We start from the raw sequence: 26,930 nt of genomic DNA on the forward strand, positions 1-26,930 counted from the left end.
GGACAACATATGGAGAAGGAAAGTATTTTTGTGTAAAAATGGATATTATCCATTAACAAGAAAAAGCAGGCCGGGCGCGGTGGCTCACGCCTGTAATCCTAGCCTTCTGGGAGGCCGAGGCGGTGGATCGTTTGAGCTCAGGAGTTTGAGACCAGCCTGAGCGAGACCCTGTCTCTACTAAAAATAGAAATAAATTACCTGGACAACTAAAAATATACATAGAAAAAATTAGCCGGGCATGGTGGCACATGCCTGTAGTCCCAGGTACTCGGGAGGCTGAGGCAGCAGGATCACTTAAGCCCAGGAGTTTGAGGTTGCTGTGAGCTAGGCTGACGCCACGGCACTCACTCTAGCCCGGGCAACAAAGTGAGACTCTGTCTCAAAAAAAAAAAAAAAAGAAAGAAAAAGCTATTTCACAAGTGGCCTGGAACCTTTACAGTCTAGTAAAAGAGCAGTCACTTCCTCTGCTTTTCTTCCCTCTTCTTCAATATAATTACTGTGCTTTTCATTACTCACATACTCCTCAATATTGCTGGTCCACTGATACACATTTTGAAAGGTTTTCAAAGCTATTATGGCTTCAAAGATATCAATAGGAATATAAATCTTTTCTGATAAATTAGCCAGGGGAAAGCAATTTCTGTCTGATAACTTCACTCTTTCCTTTTCACCTGGCAGCCTCTCTTCACTTTCCAGCCCAAGAAGGAAATTCTTTTTGTTTTTAACTCAATGGCTGCATTCTTAGATCTTGTTCCAAATGTCTTCGGCTGATTGACAAGCAAGGAGTATAAAAGAAAAATGGTGCAAAAGTTCTGCTAACCTCTAATATGAGTTGGAAAGTTTGTATCTTTGTCTCTGGTTTTCAAGAGTTTTTAATAAGATAAATTCAACCTGAGACACATCCATATTACAAATCCTGAGAATGATTGAGGACAAGTGCTACCTTTTCCTTACCAACCTCTTGCCAAATATTCAGCAAACATTATTTGGCTCTGAACTAGATGATGAGATTTCAAAGCTCCTAATGGACACCTAGAATTATAGACTGAAAGATTGGATGAGAATTGAAAACTGTTCAACATTGAGAAATCATGTAGGAGCACCTCTCTCCCCATGAGTAATACTGACATTTTCAAAGAGAAATAAATCCAAAAGTCACTCTTTTCCAAGCTGCCTTTTGACTTCAGGATTCCTATCTCCAAAGAAAAAATATGGGGCTGTAGAGGAAATCTGCCTGGCTTTGAAACTTGCTCTGCTACGTGTTGGCTATGAGCTTTGTGGCCAACTATTTCTCCCCTTAAGGGATTGGTTTATTACGGGGATGATGTACTCATTTAATGCAACTCATTGTTATCACTATTATCCACTTGTTATCTCCAGTTACACTAAACATTCAGTGTCATATTGGCCACAGTCAGAACTTGACCTCAATTTCTTTGAGCAGGATTCCAACTTGCTTTTGGGAAACCCACTTAATTTCAATGCCTTCAAAACTCAAGCTTTCTTACACTTGGTAGTAGATATGCCTCATCTATCACTCATCTGGAAAAGACATTATGGTTCAATTTAAGAGCACTCAACTCTGGATTTGGGAAAAGTTTGAAATCAGTAAGTTAAAGTGCATAAAACAACAACAAAGTAGAAATACCCACCCCCAATTTCTCTAGTTTGGAAAAGAAAACAATATATATCCTCTATAATGACGAATATAAGACTTTCAGGTAATGTCAATTAAAGGAAAGATTATTCATACTAAAAACATGAGCCACATTTTTGTTTTGTTTTCTCAGCTTTTCTTCCACCATACTCTAGAAGCCTGAGAAGCAGATGATCAATGCTTGGTGTGTGCTGGGGAAGAAGGAGCTGCTCCCAGGACTTCCTGTCCATTCAAGTAGCAGAGCCATGGCACAGAGAGAGAGACAGACAGAGAGAAAGACAGAGAGATATCTTTCCACACATGTCCAATTTGTGGTTTCTTAAGATTTCTAGTCCACCAGTATTTTAGGAAACATTGACAGTCACACAAAATGGCCCCAGATTTTTCTGTGAATGAACTTATGAGATCCCACTCTAGCCAAAATACATGGGGTTTTAGATCTTTAATCCAAGTGTCACATTGACCTGTTTTGGCCACTGGGTTCTCAATTTAAGCTTCAGTTTGGAAGTCCCCAATTTCCAACCTCAGAGAAAAGGTTGGGGTACTCTGACCTTCACCCATGCCTAGTAATTCAGTTAATCTTTTGGTCTAGGATGAAGTTGTTAAAACTTCTAATATATCAATAAATGAAGATAGACAAACTGAGCACATTGGAAGGCATGCATATAGTTGAATTTTTGTTTTTTGCAAAGTAGCCACTGGCATTGGTGGCTTCAAAGAGAACAGCAGGAAAGCTACTGCGCATGCAACCCCATTGTAGCTGTGGTAGGACCCGTTTGAATGAGAAGTGGGATCTGCTGGCAGTTTTGAGCTTGGGTACCTAAGTTTTGGCTGGGAATGACTATAAGGACACTGGACTTGTAAGGCAAAAGAAAGCATGAAAAATATAGGTCAGGCAGTAACCAAATATTTTTTAATTGAAGAGATTTTGAAGGTCAAAACATCTTTATTCCTAAATAGTTAGAAAATTAAACTTTCAATATGATGGTCCTGTGTTCGAGTCCCTTTTCCAACCCTGTTAGTGTTTTCTGTTTGTTTGTTTCCTTCACTTAGTTCTAACAGAAGCTTAGTAAAAACCTAGCTTTTTCCTGAAGAAATTTGTGCTTTCCTAATCTCTTCACATGTGTGTTTTGGCTTAACAGGAGTATAAGGTTTTAAGACTGGAGTCCACGGGAGGGGCGGCGCAGCTGAAAGTCAAAGTACCCTCCCGGGTTTCAGCACCAAATGTAAGGTTTTTTGGAGTGGCCTGTGCCAGAGAAAGAAAGACGAGCAGAGTTGAAAGGGATAAGTAAAGAGGCTTTATTGGGGTGCTCCCGGGTGGGGGTAACGAGTCCCAAGAGAGGGATGCGGGCAAGCCTTACAGAACCCACGGAGTGGGACAAGAGAAGCCACCCCGCCCAGAAGTGTGGGTAGGCTTATATATGTTTTTTAGGGCTGGGGGATGGGAGTTTTTCCAGAGGGAAAGTTTCCGCGGGAAGAGTGAGGAATTTCTTTGTTTCAGCTTTAGGACGGGTATTGAGGAATAGGAGGGGCTTCTTCTTTTTCATTATGGAAGGGAGGGGTGACTGCCACCAGCCTTACAAGGAGTAAGAAGAGCTGCAAACCAGTGTAACATCTCCTCTGTTCTACTGCAGGGGGATTTGTTTGCAGTATTTTTGGTGTCTAAAATGCAATTATAAGATCACAACGCTGTGCAAAACATTTACAATGGAACTAAAACATTTAGTTCTTTTTAAATTTGTTAGATTATATTATCATTTAAAATAATTTTATTTTTTATATTTGTATTCAAGTTTAAAGTACTTCTCTAACCTTGTTGATTTTGCTTTCAAATTTGACTATATAAAGCATTAACATGATTCCAAGGGACAAAACTTTACAGAGAAGTGTCGCTCAAGAGAAATCTTCAAGTTGCTAGAGATTGCTGTGTCTTGGGATGTTCTCAGGTGGAGGAATGGAAGTGTCCTTCAAGCATCTTCTCAGAAGCCAACTTTGGGGTGGACTGACAAGAGCAGATAGATCCTAGCAATGGTGACTTTCTGTCTGGCATTAAGCTACCCTTCTCTTGATGTAGCTGTGAAACAGAATGCGATTCAGAGGTTTCAGAAACAGCTATATACAGAGATTCTTTGTACTAAATTTCAGATTCTCAAAATGCATGGGCAGATACAAAGATATCATTAAAATATTCATGAAGTAGAATACAAACACTGGGGGTGTAGCTCAGTGGTAGAGTGCATGCTTAGCATGCATGAGGCCATGGGTTTAGTTCCTAGCACTTCCAGTGGGGATTTTCCTCCTAGGATGAGGGTCCTCTGTAATTTTCAATGAAAATATCCACATTTTCTGTCCGTAATTCTCGGTTCCCTTACACAGCTGTGCTAACTTTAATTCTTAGTTCCCCTACACATCTGTGATAACTTTTTTAATTATTATGGTATACAAGGAGACTATTCATGCTTGTTTATTCAAAGTTATTTTTTACGTACTGTCACATACATTTATTTTTTAAACATTGTATTTAAATTGAGAAAATTGTATGTATTTATCATGTATAACATGATGTTTTGAAATATATGTGCCTTGTGGAATGGGTAAATCGAGCTGATAAACAAATGCATTAATTCGAGTAGTTATTTTGTAATGACAACACTTAAAATCTCTTCACATTTTTAATAGGATATATTGCTATAGATTTCTTAAACTTATTTCTCCTCCTAAATGAAATTTTGTATCCTTTGACCGATACCTTCCCAATGCCCCTCCCATCAAAGTTATTTGTGGACATTTTTGTTATTCACCCACTCTCTCCAGCCACTCTGAACATTCACTGCCATGTTACCTACAGTCTTGTATTCCACAGAAACTCAGTGGGAAGAAGGAGAGTTCTGAGAGCAGGAAAATCACCTTGATTTGACAGGAATCTCTTTAAACACTTAACCATACCTCCACTTCATCTTTCCTATACCTCAAGGTAGCATCAGGAATCAGTTCAAGAGGGTTCATTCCTGGATTTGCAGAAATGTTTAAAATTAGGAGGCTGGAACATTTGAAAAAGCAAACTTGCTTTAGTGCTTTGGAAAAAGCGATGTTGCTCCTTTGGGATGGAGAACTCAGGATTTTCCAGTAATGAAAGGCAGGTCTGGCTACGTGACTTAGGGGGCCCTATGAACTGCACTGGTCAGAAACCATGAAGCTCTCCCTAATGACAAGTATAGGAGAGATCATCCTCACCAAAGAAGCAAGCCACTTTCTTGACTCTTTACCTTCTCTTAAAAGACAGAAAATAAGTAGTCAACAATCCCAGTTGTGAGCTGAAGAGACAGGAGAGGCTTATTCACCACAAAGACTTGCAGCCTTGTTCTGCCCTGTTTGTATTCTAAAACGAAAGAAGCAACAAGAGTGCAGAAAAACTTCTTTCTCCTTCTACCTGTCCTAAACTTTCTGAGCTGTATCTGCCTCAACTGACAAGAATCGGAGGAGCAGAGTAGCTTTCCACTGAATCCCACCCACCACCTCTCTTCTGTCTCCCTCCTCCATCTATTCATCTCACACTGCCAGGAATTGGATTCAACCAGCATACGTGGAAGATAATAGATTTCAAATCTTTCTGCATGGATGAGCACACTGGACAATTAGCAACACTGAAGAAATGCGAAACTTTCTAAGAAAAGAGAAGTTGAAAACAATCGAAGTATTGAAAGGGGAGCAGAAGAAAAAGCCTGGGTTGAAGCAGGCAAGATGGCTTAATTGGGAGGGTGGCAGATTGGTAGATACAAGGGTCCACAGTTCGATTCTGGGTAGTGGAGAGTTGAGTTGAGGTTCCTTCTGCTGAGAATACGTGTTGAGCAGGATGAGTCTGATGGTGTTATGTTGCTTGACGAATTCAAAATTCAATAATAAGAGTTGATAGTAGGAGTCTGATTTTATTGCTTTGACATGTGTGTGTACTGATAATTAAAAAATAATAAAATGTTATGGTACAGAGATGCCTGTGATACTGAAAAGGTTGTGGAACTATCACTGAGTCACTGCGATTTACAATGCGCACAGCAGCAATGCTAAGGAAAAAGAGCTCCACATACCATCTTTGTTGCATCTACTCTGTTGTAGCCCGGAAGAAGACATAGACAATACATAAATGAATGAGGTGGCTGTGTTCAAATAAAACTTTATATATGAACATTTACATTTTCATTTCTTATAAATTTCACGTGTCACAAAATACAATTCTTTGTTTTATTTTTTCAATCTTTTAAAATGTAAAAATCCGTGCTCGCTTTGGCAGCGTACATACGAAAATTGGAACGATACAGACATTTACCTGGCCCCTGGGCAAGGATGATATGCAAATTCATGAAGCATTCCATATGTGTGTGTGTGTGTGTGTGTGTGTGTTTCCTGTGTAAAAATCAAGCTTTGCTTGCAGGCAATAATTTATTCACCTATGGTAGAAGATGCCACTACAAACACCCAGAGGAACTCTAATAGCAGGCAGGACTTCAGAATCCACAAGTGGGAACTGGTGACCGGGACTCGAACCTTACTCCTACCATTAACAAGCTGAACACTTATCAATTGAGCTACAGAAACCCACCAACTACTTTGGGGCATATATATATTCCACTAATTCATTTGGTAGTTCTTGTCCTAATCTGTAAATCTTTTGCATTCTTCTCACTGTAGAGAAAGTTCTATGCAAAAAGGATGATAAAAACACTAACGCTGAGAAGCACTCTGTTTTCCTCCCTCCTCTCTTCCTTGTCTTCCATCTCTTAATGAGTCCAGAATCAGAGCTAAAATGTCCCATAGAAAAAGTCATTACGGGTATTAGTTCCTTCTTCATCAGTCATTTTTCTTTCTTTTCAAACTTGTGCAAGTCACAAGAACTGCTTGAGCTCACTTCTAGTGTTTGACTTTCAAAAGAAGAGCCAGTGATCCTTGTTTCTGTCACAGATTCACATTCTAAACATTAAGTCAAATGCCTTAGAAAGCCTAAAATGAGCCTGAAATGAAAATATCTGCTCATAACCTCTTCCCTTTTTACCTTGCTTGAATTTTTCCCTCCGCTTCAGATTCCGTGAGGCAGTATGGAGGCTCCAAGCCAAATACAGAGAGGTTATGAAGAGCAAGAGAAAAAGACTGGTGAATCAGTGCCTGGGTCAAAGTTGTTATTCACTGCGTGGTTCTGAGCTCAAAGGCCAAGAGAATGAAAGTCCAAGAAAGGAATTTTTTTAATAAATGAAAGAAAATTCTGAAATACACCACAAATATTAAAGTATTGCCTGATAATGAAACAATAAGAATGGTTCTTGTGGGCTCCGTGGCTTAGTTGGTTAAAGCACCTGTCTAGTAAACAGGAGATCCTGGGTTCGAATCCCAGCGGGGCCTTACTGGTTAAGTCCTGGGTTTGTGAACAGTTCCTTCTCAAAACTTGACTGTTTTGCCGGTTTTTTCTACCATCGGCCATCCTCCACCTCTGAGTTTGGACATAACAGGCAGCATTCAAAGGCTTTGGAAACAAAATGGAACTGATTTTGGTACATCCACCCAACGCAGGACTGTATGAAAAAAGCAAAGATCAGAACTGTGATTATAGTATACTACCCAAATTTTTTTGTTTTGTTTTTTAAATACAAACCGCACCTTTCATTGGGATTTTCCGTGCAATGTTATCTCATATAGAGTTAAGAACAACGAATTGAAGTTTGGAGAGGGAATATAGACTGTGGGCATGGATTTTACTCTGGCAATAATGCAACTATAGGTGTGAAGGGAGATGAGTCGGGGGTTGGATGACTTCAATCCCAGAAATTTGTGACGCATTCTATGAATGTCTATTTAATATTGATGAAGGCAGGCTACATAATGTACAGGCCCAGTGCAAGATGAAAATACGGGGTCCCTTACCCAAAACTCTGAGGAAAGGTGTCATTAAGTGTACTAAAATATAAAGCGTTTTCCTTTCTTTCTCTGTTGCGCTCTCTCTCTCTCTCTCTCTCTTTCTCAGCCTGTCATGGTATTTTTTACTTGCTATTTAATGTCATTTTAATTAAGAAAAATTAACATTGTAAGTTATCATCATGAATTTTACAGTTCATCTTTATTTTGCACAACATCAAAATTCATGGGCCATCACAATTACTTTATATATATGCACAATTAAGGAAAGAGAGACACGCAATAGCGTGTATTTTTTTTCCTCAGGTGCCATGCTCCGTTGTTCCATCGAACACGAATTACAAAAATAAATTCAAAGATACAATCATTTTGGAATTTCATAGACGACAGAGGTAAAGAGAGAGATTATTAGGGTCTCTATCCCTAGCCTAGCCGCAAAAGCAACAACTACGAAAATTCAGGATTGAACCAGAGACCTTTAGATTTTCAGCTTAGTGTTCTCCCAACTGAGCTATCTCAGGTGTGCCAAGGTCTCTCTTTCTTCCATTTTATTTTGCATACTTCGATTGTTTTCAACTTTTCGGTTTTAGAAGGTTTCAGATTTCCTAAGTGCTGCTAACTGTTCATTGTATTTACCCACCCAGAAAGATTTGGAATCTACTGTCTCCTATGTATGCTGATTGAATCCAATTCCTGGCAGTAGAGGGTGGATAGGTGGAGGAGGGAGACAGAAGAGAGGTGATAGGGATTCAAAGGAAATCTTTCTGCTCTTCCACACCCTGTTGGTTGTGCTAGACACATCTCAGACTATTAAGAAAACTAAAGAAAAATGTGTGGTCCTTTATTTTTCCCTTCTTTTGGTCTGTCATAATCTTCAAAGATGCTGAGAAGTGGAACCCAAAGTTAATTTGTGGTCAGGTTTTTGTCTCCTGGTGATGATTTCGAGTGAGTCGCTAATCCTCTTTTATCCTCTTTAAACTACTCAATGTCATAGTTTTGTTTGTTTGTTTGTTTTGTTTTGTTTTGTTTTTTGCACTGGGTGGTGCAGAAATTTATGGAGCACAAATAGGGCAGCACTAAAAGGAGTCCATTGGATCATATATGTAAGTAGAGAAAGTGTGAGAAAAGAACGGGTGGGCGTTAATGAATAGCTAAAGAACAGAAATGAAGTTTTCAGGAAATGAAACCAAGGCAGCACACATTTTAAGTATGCATTCTACCGCTGAGCAACACTTACGATAACCAAGCTTTCTTGGAGATACATCTTGAAATATTACTGTCAGTAACTCTAGCTTTCAAAACATGATAGTTAGCAGGAGAAAGTCAATGGAGATAAACCCCACTATTTTTGAAATCACTGAACTGGATCTTGTTTAATTGCTGCACGTAGGGAAAGGTTACTGAATGGCAGAACAAGTGACAATGCATCTGCTCCTAGGACATCCCCAGCCTAACTTGAAAAGTGTACACAATTGTTGAAAGATAGTTATATTAATACTCTTTTCCTTGCATATAATTCACCTAGGGTGGATAAGTTTCTCTCTTTTGAATTGATAGCGTTTTGTTTTCTTTTGTTTACCACATTATGGGATTTGTCACAGAACATTTCACGATTGTTTTTGATCAAGTGTGGAGCAGAAAATCATTGCTAATTGGACACATTGCTAATGTGTCCAAATGAAAAAAAAAGAAAATGAAAGAAAGAAACCCCCAACTTTTGTGGTCAATCTCTATTTTTTTCCAAATGAAATAGAGACAGAAGAGAAAAGGAGAATATGAGAAGATGGCTAAAGACAAACAATTAAAGAGTTAAGGCCATTGTAAAACGTTGACCATCTTTCCTTTGCTAGGATTAGGAAAGGATTTTTCTCCTCAATTTACCCCAAGTCATTGGAAATAATACAAGAGAGAAGACAGTGGACCAATATCTTCAATGTACTGAAGAAAAAAATTAAGCTTATCTGACTCTATGCAAGGAAATGTGCATCTACACACAAAAAATGAAGAACACTGGAAATGGTAATGATGTAGTAAATATAAGGGGTTTTTATTTTGCTGTTATTTATATCTGTTTAATTGTCAGAGACTGTTGTTTAGAGTACAAATAATAACAACATATGGTGAAGTTATAACATATGGAGAAGTTAAATGTTTGATAATGATAGTACAAACTCTGGGAGAGGAGAAATGGAGGTATAGTGTTGTAACATCCTTATCTATACACAAAGTAATATAGTATCACTTGAAGCTAGGGTGTGATCTTTTTATTAAAATGTATACTATAAAGACTAAAGCATCTACTAAAATTGGATCATATAATTAAATGTAAATAGAAGAAAACATCTTTGTGATCCTGAGTGAGACAAATAATTTGTGGCTATGACAATAAAAGCATAAAATGTTATAACTTGGACCCCATCAAAATTTTTTAAATTCTGCTCTGTGCAAACGTGGTTAAAGAGAATGAAAAGACAAGTAACAGACTGGGAGACAACATATGCAAACATATAGCTGATAAAGGATCTGCATCTAAACTATGTAAAGAACTTCCAAAAAGTCAACAATAAGAAATCCCAATTTAAAAATAGGCAAATATTTTAGCAGACACTTCATCAAAGATATAAGAATGGCAAATAAGTACATGAAAGGATATTCAACATCATTAGTTCTTAGGAAAATATAAATTAAAACCACAATAATATACCAATGCACAGCTACTAGAGGGGCTAAAATTAAAAAAACAACCATACCAAGTGTTGACAAAAATACAGAGGAAATGGAACTTTTATACAATGCTGGTGGGAATGTAAAACAGTATAACTTTGAGAACAATTTGGTAGTTTCTTAAAAAGTTAAATATATACCAACCACAGGATCCAACTATTCAACTCCTAAGTGTTTACCCAAGAGAATAGGAACTATATGCCCATAGAAAGACTTGCACACAAATGTTCTTATCACTTATATTTGTAATAGCCAATAACTGGAAACAACCTAAATGTCTATCAACAGTTGAATGTATAAATAAATTGTGGTGTACTCATACCATGGAATTTAATTTAGCATAAAATGGAATGAACTATAGACACATGCAAAAGTTATAATGGATGAAAGAAACAAGACAAAAAAGAGTAAATACTATATAATCCCATTTATCTAAAACTCTCAAAGATGCAAACTTGTCTATAATGGCGGGAAGTAGCTCACTGGTTGCTGTATGAAGAGGTAGGGAGGAGTGGGAAGGGAGTTAAACCCATAAACATTTCTCTCTCTCTCTCTCTCTCTCTCTCTCTCTCTCTCTCTCTCTCAACTTGCCAGCTGTAGGGTGAAGGCATTTCTCAAGATATAGATTGGAGGGAAACAACTCTATTGGAAATAAGAGAGAATTATTTTACATTTTGTATATGGGATGTCAAGGTGATTCCTAGGTTTTCAGGGAAGATAGCCTGGTCTTTACTTGTAGATTACTGGTGAGAAAGGCAATTTGGTCTAGAATTCAATTATCCTCAGAGTATAGTGGGGGAAAAAAAAGATACAGTTTAGAAATTGAAAAATAAAAAAGTTAACAGAATGAACTTTCTACTGACAAAAAAGAACACTTTCCAAAGACTACAGAAAATGGGCATCATAGTTTCTATTAATAATAATATATTTCAAAAAAAAAGAAGAAGAAAGGATTCTAACATGTGGGGGTGTAGCTCAGTGGTAGAGCATGTGCTTTGCATGCATGAGGTCCTGGGTTCAATGCCCAGTACCTCCATAAGTGTACTGCTTTTTCTACTTTCCCAAGTGTGTGAATTACACCACACGTTATCTTCAGTAACTGGAATCAGCGCTCCTGCTCTTCTTCTGCCTTTAGTTACATTTTTTTGTTCACATGGAAAGTAAGCGTGATTGCTGCTTTAGCAGAGGAAAGAAACAAAGGAAAGAAAAAAATGCTTATGCAACACCACTAATACCATTGAATTAACTAGACTTTTCATCTGGACTACCTTTCTACAATACTACCTAAGAAACAGAAATGAAGAGGAAATAAAATAAGAAACCCATGTACAATTTCTTTACCCATAATAACTAATCCTAAAGACACAATCAGTGGGAAAAATTAGTATGGTTTTCCAAGCATCCCTGGAAAAATACTTTAGACTGCAAATCAAATGCCTTGGACACAAGACAGTTCATAAATTTTTATCACATACTTGGAATAGAACACATGAATTTTAACAAGGACTCTTGTTTATTGTGTGGGACACCTGAAAAAAGAAAAAGTAAAGAATGCCCCACCACCAACCCACTTTATATTTGGAGACAAAGTGATGTTCATTTTCTGTGGTGGGAAACACTAGGTTTTCAGATAAATTCAAGTGGTAGAGAGGTCTTTTTTTCTCTCCTCTCTTTCCTTTTGTGGTCTCCTGCTTCAGGGCTTCAGCATCCACTGATAGGTGTCCAGGGTTCTTAGACAGTGCCTGTTTATGAAGTACGCTCACCACTCTTCATTTAGCACCAGCTTTTCTGAATTTATGTTTAAATTTCCAGACCAGCACTAAAGTTACTCGTGTTGTCTTACTTCATTTCCCTTCAAATATTCTTAATTAATTCTCTTCTATCTTTTCTCCCCATTTTGACCTAAATTCTCTGAGTCAACACACTTGCAACTCTGCTTCATATTTTTTGCACTGTCTTTTGTGTCTTGCTGAAGTTTTGTAGGCAGAGGTGAAGGAAGTTGAAAGAAAGACAAGTAGAGACAGAACATATTCCAATCTGAGACTGTCCCTGTTGGTGGAATGGATCTGATACTCTGGTAGCCTGCTGGTCAGCAGAGATTGGAGTGGACTAACAGGAGTGGGAAGGAGGAATGGTACCTTTTAATCTAGCATTCACTTATCCTTCTCATGGCATAGATGCAAAAAAAAGATCCAGTCTAGGATATTCTGAAATAGTAAAGCTAAATACAGTAGACTTTGTCCTACTATCAGGTCCTAGAATACCTGAAAATCAGGATGATCATGGGTTATAGAAGATTTACTGAAGTACAGAGTCTACCTGATTGTGTAGCTCAATGGTAGAGCACAGGCTAAGCATGCAGGAGAGTCTGGGTAATCTTGAACTCCATTATTGCTTTTCTCTTTCCCCATCCATGCTGTACTTCAGTAATATGTCCAAGTTTCCCCTATTTTTAAATTTTTTTAAATCGCCTTTTCTCCCTGCTCACATCCAAAGTAAATCCATCACCCAACAGATTGCCTTTGAACTGATCTATGTCAATTCCATAGCCCTGGCACCTACCAGCCTTACTGCATCAGCACAAATACAAGAAGAAATGAGAGAGCGAGCCCATGCTCTTTTGATTCCACTTCACCGTTCACAAAGAAACAGGAAAGAAAAAAAGATAGAAAGGAAGGGAAAAGAGGCTCATAGCTGATTTTTGTTATGAGATTTTTTTTTTTTTTTTTTTGTATTCCCAGCTGTACCTGTGCCAATTACAAGATTAGACTGAGGAGCAAAAAACCTACTCACTAATTTTCTTTCCTTCCACTACCAAAGATGGTAAAATATCAATCCCAATTTATTCAAGGTGAGGGGACAAGGAAATGACATCTCTCAAGGAATGCTGTGCTTTCCAAATTCAAAAAATAGAGAAATTATTATTGTCTATGAAAGTAGATGTGTGGCCAACATAGCTCAGTTGGAAGAGCTCTAGACTAAAGGTGTAGACCAAAATCAGGGATCCTTCTCTGTGATTTGAAAAGTCTTTAGTTTACATCAAAAAGAATTCTTTGCGCAGTAGGTCACCCATACACACTCTTTTCAGAGGACTAAAATAAGAAGAATCGGAATTGCCTTCCTTCAATCTTTCGCCTTCAATCTTTCCTGCTTTCATTAGTCAACACTTATGTTCAGTGAAAACCTTCCTGAAATATTATCCTGTCGTCAATAGCATAAAAAGATCCTAATAAAGAAGCACCATAAGACTTCAGACTCTTTTTTTTTCTTTTAGGCAAGCACGAAAATGAGGTTTATTGAAGAGAGAAAGATGGGATTACAGAGCAAGAGCAAGATATAGGTTTACAGGGCAAGATACATACACCACGGATGACGACTGGACCCACTGTCACAGCAAAGAGAGAGCAAAAGGAAGGACGCAAAAAAACAACAACAACAACAACAAAAAAACCAAAAAAACAAAAAAACAAGACTTCAGACTTTGCGGACGTCATCTACGGGTAAGAGAACAGCCATTACCTCCGTCTTTCCCCAGCTGGCCAAGCCAACCCTATCTGCTATGTGTTATCCAAAATTTCCTCCCATTTTTTAACTCTTTGATAGCACTCCGAACATTTCCAGGGCTCTTTGGCTTTATGTTTTCAAGTATCTGTATCTATCGATAGCAGGCTTTCCCGTTGTGATAGCTTTGCTTGGTCCCCCATCCTTGCTTCACCGCCCTGCGTTGGCTATTGCCCTGTTTATTCCCCTAGTTTGGACAAATGTCAGCTGATTAAAGTTAATGAAACTTTAGAGATGTGTTTCCCCGCCACCGTCGCCACCCCCGAAATCCTTCGTGAACATAATCCTCAAGCGAAGATCAGAGATGGGGGTGTGGAACCAGAACTGAGGACAACCTCAGAACTTGTGGCGCATGAACCAGGATTGAGAGTCAGCTGGAAAGTGGGTGTTGGCAGGGTATGCGACCCAGCATGGTGTGAAGTTCAACCCACCAGTTCAACTAAGGCCTGCGGCTGCCTCTGGACTGAAGAGCATTTCATTTGAGTCGGTATTGCTGAAGATTTGTGTTGGGAATTTGTGATTTTTCCTGGTGAAGGAAAGTAACTTTCAGAAAAAGTAACGCAGTCTGTTTGTGAGTGGACCCTGGAGCAGGGTAAAAAGAGTGGGAAAGTCCAAAGATCACAAACTGTGTCATTCCGGCTATAATCTTAGCATCTTAGTGAAGCCACTAGTTCACTTTAGTAATTTCACAAGTGGTGGAATTTTTCCAATCAACAAAAAATAAAAGCAACGAACCGAAAACAAAAGTGATATTTTGTAGATTAACCCCAGAACTATAGCAAGTATGAGGGGGTGTAGCTCAGTGGTAGAGCGCGTGCCTCGCATGTGCGAGGCCCCGGGTTCGACCCTCGGCTCCTCTACTGTGTCTTTTCTTTTTTTTCTCCCGTCGCTTTTCCCTTACTCCTATCTAAAGAGAAGACTGTCTAATGAATTGCCTTTAATATGCCATTTCTACTCCATGAGCCTTAGTGCCACCCAAGGTGTGGGCTTTTATAGAAGGAAGAAAGATGAAAGAAGAAAAGAAACGGAACCACCCACGAGGATCTCCCCCACTGGAATCACGAAGTCTGCAGCCACAGTAACCGACCCCAGTCACTTTGGGTTGTACTTGGCGTTATCACTACAAAGCACGGTGGAAGAAAGAAAAATAAGAAAAAAATTCGCGGCTCCGCGAAATTTTGCCTTGCGTCTCATTAGTTTTATGAACACTGGATAGTCTAAGGCGGAGAAGCAGAGAAATCTTCCCACTGGTTTCCTTACGTCTCTCTTCTCCCGGTTCCCCTTACCGCGAGCGCTGTAAACGGGGTGTCCAAATATGTACACATAAATTTTAGGAGGTAATCCTAAATCATTGTGTTTTCTCTTTTACTTTTAATTTTTATTCTAATATTTTACTTACCTGTGCGAAATCTGTATCTTCCTGAATATAGGAATAAATTATATATCAACTTCTTGGTACCTCCTCAGCTCGTCGTCTCCCATACCCACCCTTGCTCAAATTAACCAAGTGAGGCTCAGTTGGCGCTGGCAAGTCGCTAAGACGGGCTCCTAGAGGCAAGACGACATTTAAAAGTAACGTGGTGAGTAACACAGCAGACTTTCTAATAAAGAGTTAAAAGGTTTTAGACGCAAATGCCTGGTACCTGAACCCGGGAACCACTCCCCCGCCACACACCAGAACTTCTTACCTATACCGGTTTGCATCTTACAGCTCCCTGGTGAACTAAGAATCACCGGATGTGGGGAAAGATAGGGGTCTTTATAACTGAAACGCTCCCCATCCCAAGTGATTATCATGCACGCTTGAGAACGCTGACCTGTTAATAGAAAGCGGAGCTATAAAAACTGAAATGAGCTGAGCTGCTGAGGAAAATTTAGGTAGGAAGAAGGAGTGGAACCAGATGAAGGGGGCGAGAGGGAGTGGAGGTGAAGGTGACACTGAGGTGGTGAAGAAAATGAGGGGGGACGCAGGAGGAGAGCGGTGATCGCGGAAGAGGAACTAGAAGAGAGGGCAAAAGAGAGCTTGGAGCTTGGAGGTGTATGGTTTGGATGATCCCAGAGGCTTTCGCATTGCCTGTCTCCTCTGCTGCTCTTTGGATGCAGAAAACCAGGTCTCTTCCTTCTAAGGGAAGTGGACTAAAAGCTTTTGTCCCACAGAAAGGCACAACACTTTTTGCCTGAGACTGACATGGCTTTGAGCGCGACTAGCCGCTCTTTCCATCTGTGAAAATAATTTTCTCAACTTTGGATTTTCGAACTTTCTCAAGTTTCTCAAGAAAGAACTTTCCCTTGGACAGCATCCTGAACATTGGTTCATCCAGAGAAAGCTGGAATCACAGCGCTCCAATGACTGGTGATTGGACCGACCTATTGCCGGCCAAGATTCTATGTGTGGTGGAAATACAGGAGCGAATGGGGAAAGGAAAACGAGAAAGAAATTTTTCTCCTAAGTCTGCAGTCTGTTCATTGATACAGGTATGGCTGGGGTTGAGGAAGGGGGAAGGAGTGAAGGGAAGAAATCTAAAGAAATTTTTCCAAGGGACTTTTTTTCCCCTTTTCTTTCCGTTTTTTTCTTCCCTGCTTCTTAATAGTACTCAGAAAGGGCAGCAAAGGAGAAAGGTCTATGGCTGGCATGCTTGTTGCTTCACCCTCAGGTGATCCTGCATAAGCAGCTTCTTTTATTTCCGTAAATGGCTTTATTGTGCTGAATCAATCAGGTTGGGAGGCCCAAGGAGTATCAGGGCCTATAATACAAATGAGTAAGCACCAAACAATCTACCTTCACTGTAAGTGGGCAAAACACAAGTTGGGGTATACACAAACCGAAAAGTCTGAGACAAAATTGCTCCTACTTAACCATAGTGGGGAACCCACAAAATGTGAACTTGGAAGTGCTGGGGATTGAACCCAGGGCCTCGTGCATGCTAAGCACACGCTCTACCACTGAGCTACACCCCCGAGCTACAAAGGAATGTATCACGAAAGATTGAAATTGATTATATTGAATTTCTATTTCTGAAGTTGAATTGGATCTTGCCTCGACTCAGCCAGGAAGAGAAATGTGTTCTAAACAGAAAGACCTTTGGATCCTCCCACAGTCGTGTCTTTTTCAAGGACTCCTTTTAGCCAGCTGTCTTTGTGTCACTTCCAGCCCACCTGGAGCAAGGATCCCAGGATTTAATCTTCTGTTATGTCTTCAGAGTCTCCCTGTCCTTCTCTGCCTGCGAAGCTGCCAAAAAATTACAAAAGAGAGTGCCAGGAATACAAAGATAAGTCCCGTGAGTGCTACAGAGGAAATGTAGATCCAGGTGGGGACATAAGAGGTTAATACACAAAAATCATCCAAAAATGGATTAAAAACTTGAACTTAAGACCCAAAACTTCTAGAAGAAAACATAGGGGGAAAGCGTCTTGACTTTGGTTTAGGCAATGATTTCTTGGGTATGACACCAAAAGCACACAGACAACAAAAAGCAAAAATAGACTGGAAGTACAGCAAACTAAAAACTTCTTAACAAAGAAAAGAGTCAACCGAGTGAAAGGCCAACCCAACTTATGGAACGGGAGAAAATATTTTCAAACCATTTATCTAATAAGGGGTTAATGTCCAAAAAATATAAGAAACTACTACAACTCCATAGCAACAAAACAAAACAAAATCCAAATAACCCAATTTTAAAATGAGCAAAGGGCTCGAATAGACATTTCTCCAAAGTTGGGCAGTAGCCCCTAAGTATGTGAGAAGGTGTTCAACGTCACTAACCATCAGGGAAATGCAAATCAAAGCCACATGGAGATATCACCTCACATCTATTAGGATAATTATTATTTTAAAAAAGTGTTAGTGAAGATGTGGAGAAACTGGAACACTTGTACACTGTTTGTGAGAATGTAAACTGGTACAACCACTATGGGAAGCAGTATGGAGGTTCCTCAAAAGATAAACACAAAAACCACCATATGATCCAGCAATCTAACCTTTTGTGATATATTCTTCTGCAATTCAGGGGGTGTAGCTCAGTGGTAGAGTGCGTGCTTCGCATGCACGAGGCCCTGGGTTCAATCCCCAGCACCTCCAAGTTTATATTTTGTGGGTTCCCCACTATGGTTAAGTAGGAGCAATACTCTCTGGGTATATATCCAAAAGAATTAAAATTAGGATCTCAGAGAAATATGTGCATTCCCATGTTCACTGCAGCACTATTCACAGTAAGCAACGTATGGAAACAACCCAAATATCCATTGACAGATGAGTGAACAAAGAAAATGCAGCATATATATATACATATATATATATATGTATATATTGGAATACTAGTCAACCTTTTTAAAAAAGGAAATTCTGCCATTTGCAACAACATGGATGAACCTGGAGAACATTATGCTAAGTGAAATAAGCTAGTCACTGAAGGACAAATACTGTATGATTCCACTTATGTGAAGTATCTAAAATAGTCAAACTCATAGAAGCAGAGATTAGAATGGTGGTTTGCAGGGGCTGGAGGGAAGAGGAGTGGGGAGTTGTTGCTCAACAGGTATAAAGTTTCAGTTACACAAAATGAATAAGTTCTAGAGATCTGCTGTGCAACATAATGCCTATAATTAACAATACTGTATTGTACATGTAAAAATTTGTCAAAAAGGTAGATCTAATATTAAAGTGTTCTTACCCATCCCTCCTACACACACGCACAAACACATACAGGGATACAAAGAAACATTTGGAGTTGATAGATGTGTTAATTGTCTTGATTGTGGTAACAGTATCACTGATGTATGCATGTGTTCAAACTCATCAAATTGTATATATTCAACATGTGCAGGGCATATATATATATGTATGTGTATATATATATCAATTATACCTCAATAAAGTCTAAAAATTGTCAAAGAAAATCAAACAAAGAGAAAAGGGTAATCAATTCACAGTACTTAACCAAAACAAAGAGCAACAAGTACGTGTCTGGGGCAATTTTGCACACTCTTGCAAGCCCTTTCATCCAACATCTGGATTTGGAAACGTGACAATGGCTTTGTCTACCCGCTTTTGCTCTGGTTAGTTTTGAAGACAATATAAAAAAGGAAGACAGAGAGAGGAGAAAGGTGAACGCTCCTGTTTTTGTAGTGTCTCTTTCAGAGCAAATTTTTTGTGCAACAAGGCAAACACAGAGGAAGCTGGGCACAACCTGAAAAACAAATTTCGTCTTTGTAAACCCTCCTTACACCTGGACAAGTCCGAAAATTTCACCAGTCCTTGGGGAGCAGAAAGTAGACACTTCGCACCGTTAGCCAAAATTCGGTGCGACTATTAATCCAAATACAAATTTTGTTGAAAATTCTGAACTTTCTGGCGAAGGTGGGCAGGGGAAGAGTGCGGAGAAGACGGGTGTCCCAAAGCTATACGATTAATACAAAGGCAAGTAGCTGGGAACTGGTATGAGCTGAGAAGTGGAATCAAGGGAGAGTGTCCTGGCTCTTGGTAGGGAGAGGGTTGAAGCTGAGTGGAGAGAAGCAGTAGCGGAGGCGGAGAAGGGAAGACGGAAGAGAAATTGGGTTTGCTTTCTAAAGACGGATAGGCTGTGGACAGGAGCAGCAGAAGAAAGCGACCCAGTGCCACATCTCTCTCACGCTTTCTCCAGGCACACAGAAAGAGGGAAGACTTCTCCCTCCTGGGTAGGTGATTTCGAAGCGTACGTCCCCCCAAAAGATACGGTTTGTATTGCCCAAGATTCTGTGACTCTGAGGGTGCCTCAGTGCACTTTCCGTCGCCGGAAACTGAGTATTTTCGAGGGCGTGGGGTTAATTATGGAGCAGTAGCCTCGATATTGGAGGTTTTGGAAAGGCGACGTTGTACTTATTCCTGTGTGAAAGCATCGTTGAGGTTAAAAGCAGAATCCGCCCGCGGATTTGTGCTTGGTGATTTCAGATACGGTCAACAACATTTTTTTTTTTTTCCGCGTGTTTGGACTTTCTCTAAGAATGAGGAAGAAATGTCAAGTGTTGAATGAACGTTTTTGGTTGGAATATTAATAGATACCAAATGAAACACCATCATACTCCCGAATAGCTCAGGTGTAAGTGCATCACTTCATCTGACTGGGGATCTAAGAGTCACGATCCTGTTTAGGTGTAGATACTTTCCATTTCCCTATAATTCAATATTTGCAGTGCACTTTGCTACGTACATGCTCTCCTGTCTCAGTGGGGATCTGGCGAGCAAGATTTTGAATGGTGAAAGTCAGATATAACAGATTTGCAACTCTGTTGGACAGCTATTCATTCAAGCCACCTTATTCTCTGCCCTACTGTCAAATGGATAAACAAAACATTAACAAGAGATGAAGAGAAAGGCAAGGTGTTAAGAGGGGAAAGTTGATGAGCATTTAATTTTGGAGGTTTGGAAAATATCAAAAAGAAGGGCATGTTCATAGGCAGATCCCCAAGTCTCTGAGCTTGTGTAGCCATTGGATCCTTACACTTTATTTAATAAAATGAAGTCCATTACCAGGAGATTTTTTTTTTTTTTTTTGAGACAGAGTCTCGCTCTGTTGCCCAGGCTAGTGTTCCATGGCGTGAGCATAGCTCACAGCAACCTCAAACTCCTGGGCTCAAGCAATCCTTCTGCCTCAGCCTCCCAAGTAGCTGGAACTACAGGCATGTGCCACCATGTCCAGCTAATTTTTTCTATATATTTTTAGCAGTCCAGATCATTTATTCCTATTTTTAGTAGAGACAGGGATCTCACTCTTGCTCAGAGGCTGGTCTCGAAATCCCACCCTCGAGCGATTCTCCCGCCTTGGCCTCCCAGAGTGCTAGGATTACAGGCGTGAGCCACCATGCCCGGCCTATTACCTGGAGATTTTAATTAAGTGTATGGCTCTGGAGGAGAGAGTATCTGCACATAGGTAGGATGATGAGAGGTGGTAAGGACCAATTCCCTCTGAAAAGGTAAAATTATTCTTCTTGGAGCCTGGAGTGGAACTTGGTGACTTCCAAACTGCAAGTATAAATTGAGTGCCCTACGCACTGATATGGCTTGGTAGGACAATCCTTGCTGTGAAGAATAAATCCCTGATCGTTTTGGTTAGTGGATGCCCCTAGAATGCAAGCAGGTTAACCTATAGAAAAGCTGTGCTTTATTTTAGGTAATTCCCAGTGTCACCCAAAATATTGCTGAGCAAGAGAGATGAGGAACAACCAAACAAATTAAGCCTTATAGTCCCCTTTTGGTTGATGTGACACTTTTTTTCCTTGGTTCCTTGACTGCAAAATGACACAAAGTCCCCAAAGCAGCTCCTGTTTTCTCAGCACAAACCTATTTCTGAGCTTCTGATTCTCAAGCTTTTCTTTTTTTTCTTTTTTCTTTCTTTCTTTTTTTTTTTTTTTTTGAGACAGAGTCTCACTCTGTTGCCCAGGCTAGAGTGCTGTGGCATCAGCTTAGCTCACAGCAACCTCAAACTCCTGGGCTCAAGCAATCCTCCTGCCTCAGCCTCCCGAGTAGCTGGGACTACAGGCATGTGCCACCATGCCCGGCTAATTTTTTGTATATATACTTTTAGTTGTCATATAATTTCTTTCTATTTTTTTTTTTTTTTAGTAGAGATGGGGTCTCGCTTTTGCTCAGGCTGGTCTCAAACTTCTGAGCTCAAACAATCCACCCGCCTCAGCCTCCCAGAGTGCTAGGATTACAGGTGTGAGCCACTGGGCTGGCCTCAAGCTTTTAAAATAGATCAGAGGAAAAAGAAATAACGGGGAGCCATCTGGTCCTGGACTTTTCTTTTGGGAAGTTTTTGATTACTGACTCAATCTCTTTACTGGTTATAGGTTTGCTCAGTTCTCCTAACAATCTTCAATATAGAAGGGGAAGCCACCAGCAGCTTTGGTCTGAGTTTCTCAAATATTGGTGTCCTTTGGTCATAATGCAAGGCAAATAATAGAACAGTTAGAAAATAAACAACTGATTAGCTTTGAATAAATTCCTAGAAAAAGTTGGATTCCTGAACCCAGATAGTTCAGTTAATAAGCATGAGACTTTCACTGTGAGGGGGCAGATTTCAAGTGCCAGTTCAAGCATATTTCTAATAGAAGCCCTTTGAAACCCAGCTTTCTCCAGAGAAACTCTTCAGGACCTTTGCAGTGGGCATTTCTTTTTCTTTCATTTTTAGTTTTTAAAATTATTTTATTTTGTAACTGACATATAATAATTGTACATATGTATGGGGTACATAGTGATACTTCGATGCATATATAGTGATCAGATCAGGGAAATTAGCATATCTATCATCTCAAATAATTATAATTTCTTTGTGTTAGGAACAGTAAATATCCTCCTTTTAGCTATTTGAAACTGTATATTATTGTTAATTATAGTCACCCTACCATGGTATACAACATTAGAATGTATTCCTCCTATCTAGCTATAATTTTACAGTGAGCTGTTCTATTCCTCACATCCTTTCACTGGCTACCATCAGTCCAATAGAGCAAGACTGTGAGCCAAAATAACCAGAACTATTACAACATCAGTGAAATGCATCTGTACATCAGTATTTTATTTTTTAGTGATGACATGCTAATGATAAAGTGCAGGTTATTTGTAATTACTCTGTACACAGATTTTTAAAAATTTAATAGTAATGCCACCTTTCACTTATTTCAGGTTTCTAGACTCCTCGAACCAATCTTAGACGTCAAAGGAACTTTCCAAACCAAAAACATGCAACCATGAGGGGACTTGAGCTCTCTATCTTCTTGATTGGGAATAAGATGCCTTGCAGAGCTTAGTTCCAACCTGAAGACTGAAGTGTAGTAGGAGAACATCCGGAAGCTTTAACCATTAAAAAAAAAAAAAAAGAACGTGCAAGGGATATGGGAGGCAATAAAATTCCATCTGAAATCCCTGACAGCAATTACTTAGAATTAATAAACTATGAAATGATCAGAAGTGAGTAATTCTTTGAAGCCTCTCTTGTCTGAGTCTCTAATAATGATGACACAAGTTCAGGTAGAGGAATATGAGCCAAAGTCTGCAATGAAGGAGTGGGCGTGTCAGTGTGAGGGAGCATTGGAGTTTGATATGTTTTGATCTTTTCCATCCCAAAGATATGATGGTGATTCTTTTAGGGTGAAAAGTCTGTAAGCTCACACAAAACCTCCCCCTTGTCCAAAAAAATCTCAGGTATTTTGCCTAAATGTCATGTGCCCTAAGATAGCCTTTGGAATGATCCACAAGACAACCCAGGGTGATGTTTTGTGGCACTCTCCTCCTAACTAAGCCCCGTATATTGGTAGTATAAGAAAGATAAGAAATTCACAAATTCCTAAAGTTAACCAATTGCAGATTCTCTCAGTTTTCCCATCGTCTTGGTTTCTTGGAAGTGATGAGTTACTGGGAAGAAAAAAACAATACTTTTTTTCCCCCGTGCCTGTGCCCAGCACTGTCTTCTTTCCCCAGAGAAATTAATCTTTCCTTCACACCCGAACTTCTCCATTTGTTCCTGAATCCCCTGCACAGGATTTTCTCCAGGTTTAGGTCAAAACTCAAGAACTGTTTTAGGCCATATTCTGGATGGTATATCCTAATGTGACTTTAATTTATCAAGATAATTATCCATGTTTGAGATCACCGGAGGCTAGTGCTGGGGCTGGACCAAATGAGTCTGGTTAGACCAAGGAAATGCCTTCTGCTGTTTCCTATGAAACTGATTTAGTTAAGTCCCTTCCTTTTCTGAAGTGGGTTATATGAGAAGCATTAGATTGAATAACAGTCCCTGGTTTGATCCAGTTTGGGGAGACTATCGGCTCTAGTCAATGCTGAAGAATCAAATTCCACATTGGGTGGAATGCCTCCAGTTGGGGGTGCCCCACTAGGGCTAATGTTTCAACAGAATCTCAAGCTTATTTATGTGTTTTGAGATTGTTCTCAGTTTTGGTTCCACACCTCCTTACTAGTGGATTATATGCCCGCAAAATAGAAGATCAAAACCTCAAAAGCCATCAAATTCAAATAAGCTGGTATTTTTTGTTCCGTTTGGGAGAGGAAAAAGCTCACCGGCTGAGATAGGCAGCAGTTAATAAGATTGGCGAACTGAGCAAAACCATCAAAATTTTTTTCTTGGGAAGAATGCTATGATTCAACAGGAAGAACTGGCAGAGAGCTTTGAAAGTATAATACTAAATAGCTATTAAATAGCTTTTAAACATCATATAAACTTTTGTTTATACTGATGATGCTGTTTTTCTCCAAAGCCATTTAATGCTTTCTCCAGTGGCTTCTTTTTTAATTTTTATCTGATGTGTTCTAGGCAAGATTTCTTTAAAATGTTTAAATATTTTGAACAAAAGTATTTTGTGAGGAATCCAAGGAAGATTTGAAAGCATGACATTCTTATTCTCCCTACATCAGTCTATCTAGATAATTTTACTTGAGGAAATGGAGGAAGGAGGGTGTCTATAGTGAGAGGCTTCTGTAATTGAGCTTTGAAGGAATAGTATTCATTCATTCATTCATTCATTCATTTTGACTAAACCAGAGGACCTGCCAAGCCCTTGATCAAATTGGGAGATGTTGTAGACCTTCAGATGAAGAATCTCCCAGTTTACCTATTTTAGCCACTTTATACAAAAAACTATAATGCATGACCCTAATACTATTCTCAACTTTGTAATTTGGAAAACACAGCATTTCCCATGAAATGTGATAGAAAACATTTACTCACACAGGAAGAACTGAGATCTGCAGCCCTCATAGTATGGTTATTGGCACTCGAGAGTGCCCGTACGTGTGTGTGTGTGTGTGTTTGGGGAGGGCTACAATGAAAGGAAAGGATAAAGAAAAATCAGTGAGTACAGGTTTTCTACTCAGCCTGTCACTTGCTTGCTCTTTGATACAAGCACAGCTGAGAAAACAGGGATAGAAAATTATCTGTGGTCCACTTTTTTGTTTTTTCTTTCTTTTTGTCCCTTTTTTCTTACTTACTCCTTAATAATACTTTAATTGGAATTGAAAGAGCATATGCTGGTAATATGGAGTTGTTATATTTGTTGCCACTGGTTGAGGAGAGATTCAGTAAAATACATCTTTGTTGCCTCATTCTATCTAATAGTTCCTGTGCTGGCCCATGGAATTGGAATGGCTGAGTACTAAAAGCACCACTTTTCCTTTGGATGTGAGCGATGAACAGTGAGTAAAGACATGAAGGAGAAAGAGAAAAAGGAGAATGAGGAGGAAGAACAGGAGGAGCAGAAGAGAGAAAATGAAGGAGTGGTTCAGACTTGATTGTGGAGTTACATCTTTCAGGAGAGCAAACACGGAGATGCAGAAAATTAAACCCAGGTCCCGTTTCTTGCTAAGTCCACTCTGCTGCAATCCCTTGCATAGTTATTAAGAAAAGGTCGGTGAGGAATTATCGCCTTGTCTGTGGAGAATAAATATCTGGCAGAACAAGGTTTGCTGTGTTTAACAACACTCTTTCTGAAACCTTCAGACTGTGGTAATAGTAGCAAAAGCGACACAGAATACTAGACCAAAAGACATTGTTCCCGCATGGCTTTCCGTCTCTGGTCAGCCAGCTCTGAGGTCCGCTTGTCAAAGGAATGCCAACAGAAAGGAACCCATTATGGAAGTTCTCTTGCGTCTTCAACTTCTTCCTCCTTCATCTCTCTTCCCCTCTTCCTACAAATGCTGCCAGAAAAACGTACAAGGCAATACTGAGGGATGCCACAGAAGTAGCTCAAATGTTGACTCAAGAAACTTAGGTGCAGGTACTTGGCGGGAATGAAACCCGGTGTATCTTAAGTAACTCTGCAATGCTTGGTCTAGGAGACATTGCACCTCTCGTTCTGAAAACCTAGAGAAGGGAGACAAGGAAGAGGGAAGGAAAATATTCCTAGTAGTTATAATATCTCTTTCAAACAAAATCCTGTTCGCAGTGAGAATTCAAGGGATGCGATTTGCAAAGCAGAACATTAAACATAAAACGAATTGGCCGAATGCAGGAACCTAGAAATCTCAACAAACACTTTAAAACGGAGGTCTGGATAGCTCAGTCGGTAGAGCATCAGACTTTTAATCTGAGGGTCCAGGGTTCAAGCCCCTGTTAAGGCAGTTAGAAGAGTGGCTTTTTATCCCAGATAATTTTCACTGATTAACTACAGGAAGTTCATATAGTTGCTTGTACAAGGATTGAAACTATTCTTACTTTGCACCTTAGGCACTTGGATTGATTTCCGTGATGAAGTTACCAACTCGTAGGGAAACCCTGGGGAAGTTGTTTTCCAAACAGCAGACTACTCAAGTCTGGAACTCGGTACAGACCGCTGACATGGAGATTTGGATTTTTATGTAGTTTTTGGAAGAAATTCTCCTTCATCAGTGAAGGATATTGACTGAAAAAGTCAGTCAAAACTTCTGTACTCTAAAAACAAAGAAAAAGATCTTGAAAGTAGCAAAAGAGATACAACACCATGCCTATAAGGAAAAACAATTTGAATGACAGTAGATAATCTCATCAGAAACCATACGGGTCAGAAAGAAGGGCACATTTTTCAAGTACTGAAAGAAAAGAGTTGTTGATTGAGAATATTCTATCCAGAGAAAATGTCCTTGAGGACTGAAGAAGAAAGCAAGACATTCTCAGAGAAAAGCAAACTAAGAGAATTTGCTCCTTCCTTCAACTTCTTTTCCCTCTGCCTTCCAAGGCTGTCACACAGAAAGTAATGTAGGTGGATACAAAAACAGAAGTGTGAGCGCAGCCTCAGGGGATGTAGGTCTAGGCTAGGAATAAGAAAGAGGTGGGATTCACAGTACTTACAAGTGAAGACCCTTGAGTATGAGTCGCCCCCAGTGGTTAGCGTCGCCGACGCCTGGGCAAGCGCAGATTTTCGTCTCGGGGACGCTGTGGCTCTAGTTCTGAGACTCAGAAAACGAAGGATGGGGCAGGAGAACAAGTACCACCTGCGAAACGAACTCACTGTTTACCAAGTCAGTTCTTCAGACCCCATTGTCTCTGGAAGGAAAGGGCTTGGTGAGACAGCCAGCTCAGGTCTAGCGTGGAGGGAAACGCACATCACCTCCGATCGGGAGAGC

At 39.8% G+C, this 26,930-nt stretch overlaps 6 non-coding genes and 1 pseudogene across 6 annotated transcripts; 6 read left to right on the forward strand and 1 right to left on the reverse strand.

The window, feature by feature from the left end:
• Positions 1-5,933: 5,933 nt before the first annotated feature.
• Positions 5,934-6,033, forward strand: LOC123639026 (annotated as a pseudogene).
• A 941-nt stretch (positions 6,034-6,974) lies between these two features.
• TRNAT-AGU lies at positions 6,975-7,048 on the forward strand. Its single transcript has one exon. It is a non-coding gene; the product is annotated as a tRNA-Thr (tRNA).
• Positions 7,049-11,246: 4,198 nt separating this feature from the next.
• On the forward strand, positions 11,247-11,318 carry TRNAA-UGC. Its single transcript has one exon. It is a non-coding gene; the product is annotated as a tRNA-Ala (tRNA).
• A 3,313-nt stretch (positions 11,319-14,631) lies between these two features.
• Positions 14,632-14,703, forward strand: TRNAA-CGC. Its single transcript has one exon. It is a non-coding gene; the product is annotated as a tRNA-Ala (tRNA).
• Positions 14,704-16,729: 2,026 nt separating this feature from the next.
• TRNAA-AGC lies at positions 16,730-16,801 on the reverse strand. Its single transcript has one exon. It is a non-coding gene; the product is annotated as a tRNA-Ala (tRNA).
• A 1,048-nt stretch (positions 16,802-17,849) lies between these two features.
• On the forward strand, positions 17,850-17,921 carry TRNAA-CGC. Its single transcript has one exon. It is a non-coding gene; the product is annotated as a tRNA-Ala (tRNA).
• Positions 17,922-25,876: 7,955 nt separating this feature from the next.
• Positions 25,877-25,949, forward strand: TRNAK-UUU. Its single transcript has one exon. It is a non-coding gene; the product is annotated as a tRNA-Lys (tRNA).
• Positions 25,950-26,930: the final 981 nt, after the last annotated feature.

This window comes from Lemur catta, chromosome 5 (assembly GCF_020740605.2).
Source record: "Lemur catta isolate mLemCat1 chromosome 5, mLemCat1.pri, whole genome shotgun sequence".
NCBI classification, from domain to species: domain Eukaryota; kingdom Metazoa; phylum Chordata; class Mammalia; order Primates; family Lemuridae; genus Lemur; species Lemur catta.